Genomic DNA, 8,913 nt, shown 5'->3' with positions numbered 1-8,913 from the left:
AAAGGCTTTATTTTTCCTGTTGTTATTAAGGCTGTCAGCACATTGCTCTTTTCTTCAGTTTGGTCTGCTCTTTGAAAAGCCAGTGGTCTGTTTTCCTCTTTCCCCTCGATCCACTAGCAAGCAGGATCTCTTGCTATTCCAAATTTCACAGTCATATATATTTTTAAAATTTTCTATGTGGAAGAAAGGTTGTTGTTGTTTCAGTTGCTAAGTAGTGTCCAACTTTTTGCGACCCCATAGACTGTAGCCCGCCACGCTCCTCTGTCCATGGGATTTCTCAGAGGCAAGAATGTTGAAGTGGGTTGCCATTTCCTTCTCCAGGGGGATCTTCCTGTCCCAGGGATTGAATTTGCATCTCCTGCGTGGCAGGAAGATTTTTTTTTTTTTTTACCACTGAGCCACCTGGGAAGCTCAGGAAGAAAGGTAGTGAATAAAATGTACTCCTTTCACTTTTTATCATAAGCCTTTACCCCACCTGTCACCAAAGAATTGACACACTTCTAGATGAAATATTGACTCTTAACATTATTTTCCCTTTTCACTGAGCCATGCAAATATCCCAACTTTAACCAGAACATATTGCCTCCTGTGAATCTTTATATGTGTCCCCACTTGCCTCTCCATTCTCAGTTCACTATTATTAATGTTATAATTATTACTAATATCTTGTCATTTGGGGCTGTCAAAATCTTAAATTCAAATTCACTATGTTGAGTTTAAAGATCTTTGTAGGTTGCTTTGCTGATGAATAATCAGGCAAACATAGAAACCACCAAGGGATTTGGAACCCAGATAGTATTATCCCTTGCTCAGTGGAAGAGATGTAGAATAAGCTCTGTGAGGACATGTTATACAACTATTTAACCCACACAGACTCTGGTACATAGGAAGACTCAGTATGTATATGTTGAATGAAAGCATGACTTCTCATGTGGTCTATTATATACCACATTTCTATCGATTTGCTTTCCATTAACCTATTGATTACAGAAAAATACACTTGGAAGGGAACTTATAAAATCAGATAAAGTTTACACACACACACATGCATGCACACACACATACTCAAACTGGTCCTTTGGTATAGAACCTAAGTACAGAAGACATCAAAACCTGGTAAATGGCATTACTGAAGAAAGAATGATAATGATCTGATTAAACATTACTAACATGCCAAATAAGAAGACTAGTATTAAGCTATGTTTCAAAAGCCAAGCATGAAATGAAAACTCTGTCAGTGATTAGTGAGTATAGGAGCAGGGATTCTGGCAGTACAACCATCTGCCTCTCCCTATTCAATATGCTGTTTCTACTGGAGAGCCAGTCATCCTTGAAGGGATAGCAATTAGCCTCTTCTTCCCAGCCTCATACTCACTTCATTATACATCTAGGATAGATGTACATCTAGGATAGAGTTTGCAATCTACAAACTTAGACTGGTGGCATCAGAACAGCTTGTTATCAAATCTTAGGCCAGGAGAAGGAAGGCCATCTGAACCAGAGGCTTTCTTGCTCACAGAACATTCTCTTCACGGAAAGAAAAAAGTACAGCTCCTATCATAAAGTCACCTGAAAACTCACTTGAGAGTCACTTGAAAGTCACTTGAGAACTCAGCTATTGCTGCCCCACCTGAGTTGCTCTGCCTTTCTCAGTCTCTTCTTTCACCATGAGGCTTTCGGCAAATGCCCTGGCTGCATCATACTGTGTGGTGCATTATCAAGGAAGTACATGCTCTCGCTATCAGCTCCCCGGAATAAGGGCAATTTTTACTATTAAGTTCAGGGAACATGTTGCCTTACAGAGCTGGATCTAGAAAAATGTACACATAGTCTCTATTTTCATAGCTTCCATTCATGACAGTGTAGTGATTAAGAGCATGGTTTTGGTACCAGACAGAGCCGGGGCTTGAATTACAACTCACTAAATATGAGTTCTTGGGACAAATGACTTCATCTCCCTTGGCATCCCTCGTAACTCTGTAAAGAATCTGCCTGCAATGCAGGAGACCCGGGTTCAGTCCCTGGGTTGGGAAGATCCCCTGGAGAAGGAAATGGCAACCCATTCCAGCATTCTTGCCTGGAGAATCCCAAGGACAGAGGAGCCTGGCAGGCTACAGTCCATGGGGTCGCAAGAGTCAGACATGACTTAGCGACTAAACCACCACCACCCCTGGTTGGAACTTCAGATTGCCATTTTTGCATGTCTCATCTTGTTGAGTCCACACTCACAAAAAAGGTGAACTGAAAATCACATCTCTTATATTTTCAGCATCTCCACTGTCACTGGATTCTTCCTGCTGGCATATACAATGCTTATAAAACATGTAACCATGGCAAATGACTGGATCTCTCCGAATCTTAGGTTTTTCAGAGAGAGAGAGAAGGAGAAGGGGAGGAGGAGTAAGATGTAAGGGAGAGAGGGAGAGGGCAGAGATGGAATGTCTCTTTCATTCAAAATTAAAAATAAAAGTAAAAGCTACCCTCCATTTGACCCTGAAGTTGTCTCTAGCTATTAATTTATTGTCCTCCTTCCATTCATCATCAAGTTTACTAAAGGGATGTCATTATTAGATGTTTGCACACATCACAACTACCATTACTCCTCAACACACTGCAATCTAGTCTCTGCCTTCTCCCCCCTCACTCTACCTCAGGTTCCTCACACCGCCTCCCTATTTGCCATCTCAAGTCAACACTTCTCTATCCTAATCTTTCATAACTTCCTGTAACATCTGACAGAGCTGTCATACCTTCTTTGAAATTCTCTTCTCCCTTGGCTTTCATTTTCCTGTTTCGTCTCTTGGCCCTCCAGTAATTACTTCTTGCTGTTCTCATTCTCTAGTATTTCATCTTTGGCTTTCACCCCCTCCTCATTGCACACCTACTGCTTGGCTGTTCTCAACTATTTCCAGGCTGTGATAACTTAAATGCTGATGATTCTCAAATTTCTACCTTCTGTTCTGAATCTCCACAGTTTTAGTCCTATTTTCCAATTTTCTGTTGAACATTCTGAGCTGGGTGCCCATAAGGACCTCAAACTCAGTAAGTCAAGAGCCAAGCAATTCACAATCTCCTTCAAATTTCCTCCTCCATTCTTCCCAATCTTTGTGAGTGGCACTTGCCTACCCAGTCACCTAAGCCAGAAACTTGGGAGTGAGCCTTGACAACTTCTTCCACAACCCTCAGATAAATCAATCAAGTACTGCTGAGTCCACCTTTCAAATATTTCTGAAATCTGTCCCTCTTTCTCCAACCTCCCTGGTCTCATTGGCTCAGTTTTTGATTCCATTATGATTTCCTATACTTTTCACACTAGTGTCCATTTGACCTTTCTAAACCAGAAATCTTTGAGAAACACTTTCTTGCTCTTCATCCTTCAATAGCTCCCTATTATCTTCACAAAAGAGACCACATTCCTTAAATTGACCTCCAAGAGATTTTCTGCTGCAGCCCCTGCCAGTGCCTCCAGCCTCTTTCCACATTACTCTCCTTGCTCCCCTAAATGCATGCTGCATTTGAACAAGCTGATTCACCCACAGATCCCTGAACCCAATAACTCATCCTGTCTAATGTTCTGTACCTTTGTATATGCTGTTCCTTACCCTTTAAATGCCCTATTCTGACCTCTTCCATCCGAGGTAGCCCTATTCATCTGCCAAGACTCTAACCAGATATCATATTTTCTGTGAAAACTTCTCAAACCCATGTTACCCCAACACCCAGATTTGGGTTCTCCAATAATGCATTGTATATAGCTCTATGCGTACTTGGAAGATTACATAGTGGGTTTTTTTTTTTTTTTTTTGGTCTGTTTCCCTCATGATTATATGAGTTTGAAGTCAAGGATTACAATGTATTTTTCAATGCCTTATATCAAGCTCACAGCATGAAACGAAGGTGTTTGCTAGATAATTTTTAAAGTAGTGAGCACTTAAATTTAAAAAAAAATTTTAAATGTTTAAAATTTTCAATCACTTAAGTGCAACATTAGTTTCCACCAACTATATTTACTTTGCAGGGGTTGTGTCACGAGGGACTATACAATCAAGGTAAAAAGCATCCTTGCAATCTTTTCCTTTGCCAAACACTTAAGTGGCATGTCATCCTTAAAGCAAAGCTTTTAGGTAAAATAACTATGTATTCATGCAAGAGATGAGGCAATGAAGCTTGGAGAGGCCAAGTGACTTGCCCAAGTCTGTTAATGAGTTAGTAACAGGGCCAAAACCAAAACCTTATTTTTCAGTTTAATGTCTTATTTACTGCACAAGGAATTTTTAAAGTCAGCTTCAAGGAGTCGTAGAACAGGCAGTCACCTTCCCCACTCTCCTCACATACACACAATATGCACATTTCAGTCAGAGTAACTTTACTTTCAGCTGAAACATTTATTACACCACAATACTCATTTGGGATAGGAGTGGTTGGGGTGGCAGGGAGAGTTTATGGTTGCTTTTAAATTTTTGAAAAAACCTGCATTTTCTACAAATTTCAGAGGTAATTTATTTAACAGGTCAATGGGTGTTACAACTGTGTCATTTGGACACTAGTATAGAAAGACCTTGTGTTTTAAAAAATAAGCCAAAATGAAGGGCAGTCATGACAAAGGAAACTGACAATTGAGCATCTTTCTGACTTTAAGCTCTTCTTCAAATTATCAACCTACAGAAGTAATGAGTTCTTATCTGCCTCCCTCCCCTTACACTTTCTAACAATGCCTTGTTGACTGATCTGTTTTATCAGTCGTCAATTTGACACTAATCCTTAACTACTTCAGGCAGTGAGAAACATTGTTATAAAGACAGCCTTGACTATCAAGAGGGCAAGAATGCTTGAGACCTTTGGTCACAGCAACACATTTGCTATATTGACTGCATTTACTGCTATCCCCACACAAAGAAAGAAAAAATTGGCTCTTCTAGAGGACTAATCTCTCATGGGATTTCCCATAAGGCAACTGGGTCAATGGATCACAATGTCTTATAATTCTAGATCCTGGCATAAGAGAGCTAGCAGGGCCTTCCTGGACCATTTTGTCTTCATCTGCTCACCAGACATCAGATTACACTGAAGGTCTAATAGGGCAAAGTCCAGGCTGTAAGTGTAACTCCTCCCCTGCTTTCTTTTGAAATTAGTTTGAAGCTATTAAGGAAAAGAATGGAATAGAAAGGGAGGGTCCAAAATGTGTCATAATTTATTAGCTTCAGAGACTCACTTCTGAAACTGCTCTGACAAGTTGACTACAGGAAATTCAAGACCAAAGAGAATCTGTAGCTGAGGAAACTCCCTGTGAGACCATTCAGTCCCCAACCTCTGCCATGTTAATCTGTTTAGATGTCCAAAGTCCCAACAGAAAGAGAATAGCACAAATCTTGCCAACAGTTAGGATAGTACGGGTGTAAATGGTGCTGCCATGATCCAAATTCTACAAACTCAGGGTGTCCTTCTCTTTGTGAACTTATCTGTGAAGTCCTTAGCCTTATACTTCTCCTACCCTTTCCCTAATGGAAACATTACCTATTATCACCATTTGATTAGCCTAAGCTTCAGGTTGGTCTTTTATGGAAGGACATAATGTGATTTCTCACTAATATATCATTATCCTTCTTTGAAATATACTCCATTAATTTTGGAGTTAACCTTTCTTGCCCCATCTCTTAGAATTTCAAATTCCAGGTGTATGAACCCTCTTCACACAAGGCCACCTAACAGAGTAGAGCCATGAGCTATGGAAATTAATCTCATTCATGTCTATCTGCTACTTAAGTATTTCTCTCTCCCTAATATCCCAGTGGTAGATTCATTTTCAGAGTAAAGGATTCAAAGGAGAGAGAAAGGGTAAAAACTAATGACTACATCTTCCAGGCTTCACTGGTACCATGTTTGATGTTATCCTTCAACCAAGAGAAAACTAGTTAGGACTGTAGCTACAAAACAGTAGCTTTGCTTCCCTTTACTCTCCCTTGGAGTGGGGCCAGGGGCAGGGGTGCACTGTCTCTCTGACATCCCCATCTGCAATCTTCCTAACCACCTGAGAACCAAATCTAAGATAAAAGACATCATCCCCTGGCATTAACATCTACTCCTGGATGAAGGTAGGGGCTTTATGATGGTCTTTGGAAGGTTTCTTGGAGCCACATGTTTGTTTCAACTCCCTTCAGGGGGCAGGCCAGCTTAATTTTTATTGGGAAAACTAATTGCCTTTCCTGTGATTCCACTCTGTTTCACCCAAGAGGTGTGCCTTGGAGGCCTGTTTGCCTTATGAGGCTCAGCCTCACAAAGTTCAAGAATGGCTACTGCCTGAATGCCCTTCCAGACATTCTTCACTCTGCTACTCAACCTCCTCCTTTAAGAATGAAAATCTAGTGTGGATTGACACCCATTCTTTGTGTCTCACTGAGTCCCCAGTTTTACAGAGGACCAACCCCTGAGATTCAGGTCCTCTGTAGGCTCTTAGTGCCCTAAAAAAACTCCCAAATTGACCTCAAGTAAGGCAAAGTTCTTCACTAGATATTTGAAGCTATCAACTAAGTGATCAGTATGAAGGATTCACTCAACTGGAACCTCATTAAGGTAGGAGAAATACGATCTTCATCTGTAGCTAAGAACACAGTGTTTGCAACAATGGAGATGGGCAATAAATGCCAGCCCAATCAACAAGTGCACATATGAAAGTAAGTACATTTGGCCCTACTGCCAAATCTCTCTGGTTGGAAGGACCAGTAAGTTTTCTTTATTTTGGAGGAGAGAGTGGTGCGGGGGAGCAGGTAAGGAGGGAATATGAGTCCACAAGATAATTAGGAGTCTGGAGTTCAGGGTAAGCTGGGGTTGGAGCTCTCTGTATTGTTTGTTTGAACTGTTTTTTTTTTTTTTTCAAAAGTCAGTGTTGGACTTCCCTGGTGGTCCAGTGGTTTAGACTCAGCTCCCAACGTAGAGGGCACAGATTCTATCCCTGGTCAGATCCTGCATGCTACAGGGTATGGCCTTAAAAATAATCAGTGTTATCTAATGATTTCTTCATCCTATAATCAAAATCATTCCATAGATATGAAATAATCTCTTCAGTTGGCTTTCACCTACTAATATTGCCTCACTCCCCTTGGATTCATTCATCAACTTTTGTGGAACACCCACTACAATATGCCAGGTGCTGTACTAACTACAAGGGCAACACAGTGAAGAAGAAACATGGCGCCTGCCCTCAGAGGGCTTATACTCCGGTGGAGGAGACAAACTTGTACTAAGTTAGTAAAGAAGAATAAAATGGAGAAAGTGTGGAAGTATTATGGAAATAAATAAGAGGGAGCACTGACCTGAATGTGGTAGAAACTGGGGCAAGGGGTGTCATGGAATGCTTCCCTGAGATGGAGACACTTAAGATACGACCTGAGGGGAAAGTGAGAGGGAGGGAAGCAAGAAGGACATAAAGGGAGGCCAGAGAGAACAAAGGGAGTTTTTAAAAGGGAAGCAATGTAACAGATTGGCTCTTTGCAAAGAACATTCTGAGTTGCAGTGTGGGGAACAAATTGCTGGGAGGAGAAGTAGGACACTACCTGAAGATGGTGGTGACTTATAAAGGGGGAAGTAGTAGGTCCTAGGAGAGCATAAAAAAATCTCACTTCACCTGGTCCTAGAGTTTAAGCGACATTTCAAGTGAGACTTGAAGGCTGGGTTAGGCTGGAGGGGTTGAGGAGTTGAAGAGAGTCTCCAGCACTGTAAGCTTCTGCTTTAGCAAAGCAGGTCTCATGATTGCTAATGCTTTGGTCTCAACCTGGAATGCCGAGTGCCAGTTCCTTCTAGTCAAATCCTGTATACCTTTCCAGGCCCTCTCAAATCCCACCTTCTCTGCTCACACCCAGATATGGCTTCTCTTGCTTCTAAATCCCTATGCCATGTTTGTCACTTGACATTTAAAGATCCACTATTTAGTATTGTTACTTAACTTTACACATATCTACAAAGTCCTTGTAAGCTCCTGAAACTTATGAATAGTCTTCCATGACTTTGGCATCATCCAGCATACCTAGCACAGTGATGAGCACATAAGGTACTCAATGAACGAATGAATGAATGAATGAATGAGGCACTAGCACCCCTACAGGGCTCCTTTAGTAATTCCTTAATATCTGTGAAACTGATAAGGAAAAGGTCTTCTTTCCCTACAAGATTTCTGCTACTTGCCTCCAAAGACCTAAGATTGGAGATTGAAAGCTCCTTCCCACTGGTCACGGCTTCTCACTCCCCTTCCAATCCTGCCCCCTCTCCCACCACCACCACCTTCTATTGTTTCTTCTGTCTTCTGGTTGTCAGCCAGGATGAGAAAATGGCCTAGCTGTCCTCAGAGACTTACGCCAGCCTGGACTGCTCTGTGGTGCCATGAAGGGCCAGGACTTTTGTTTACAGCTGGGACCATGGCGAGGTGGTGAGCACAGCTGACAGCCCCACTCTGGAGCAAACATCAATCTTCCTCTGTCCTCTTAGCCAAGTTTCACAGACCAGCTCTATTGAAAACTGGCTGCACCCGCCTGGGTCTCACTGACATCCCACACACCACTCTGGCCTGGAAGCAGCTGGGTGAATCTCGGCTTTGTACCTTTTAGGCACTGCCCTTGCTCTCTTCTCTGACCCCCGCCTCTAATCATATTACCTCAACTTCAGGGCCTTGAAAGAACATGTACTCCCAGGCCCCCACACTCCAAACAATGTCCCACCTCTCCAACCAAATACTCTGACTCCCACCAGTGTACCAACACCCTCACTGGTTCAGTCGAAGTTGAAACACAACAGCAAAAAGAACCAAACCACCCAGTTTTCAGTGTGTACTTCTATGGAGTCTGCCAAGTTTCCAAGTTGAGCAGACAAGGTTCCAGGCCCTTGGACATTTGCATGCATGTGTGATCTTTGCCTGCAGACAGC

This window comes from Odocoileus virginianus, unplaced genomic scaffold (assembly GCF_023699985.2).
Source record: "Odocoileus virginianus isolate 20LAN1187 ecotype Illinois unplaced genomic scaffold, Ovbor_1.2 Unplaced_Scaffold_22, whole genome shotgun sequence".
NCBI classification, from domain to species: domain Eukaryota; kingdom Metazoa; phylum Chordata; class Mammalia; order Artiodactyla; family Cervidae; genus Odocoileus; species Odocoileus virginianus.
The sequence above is the reverse complement of the archived record's forward strand: the minus strand, read 5'-3'. Positions refer to the sequence as shown.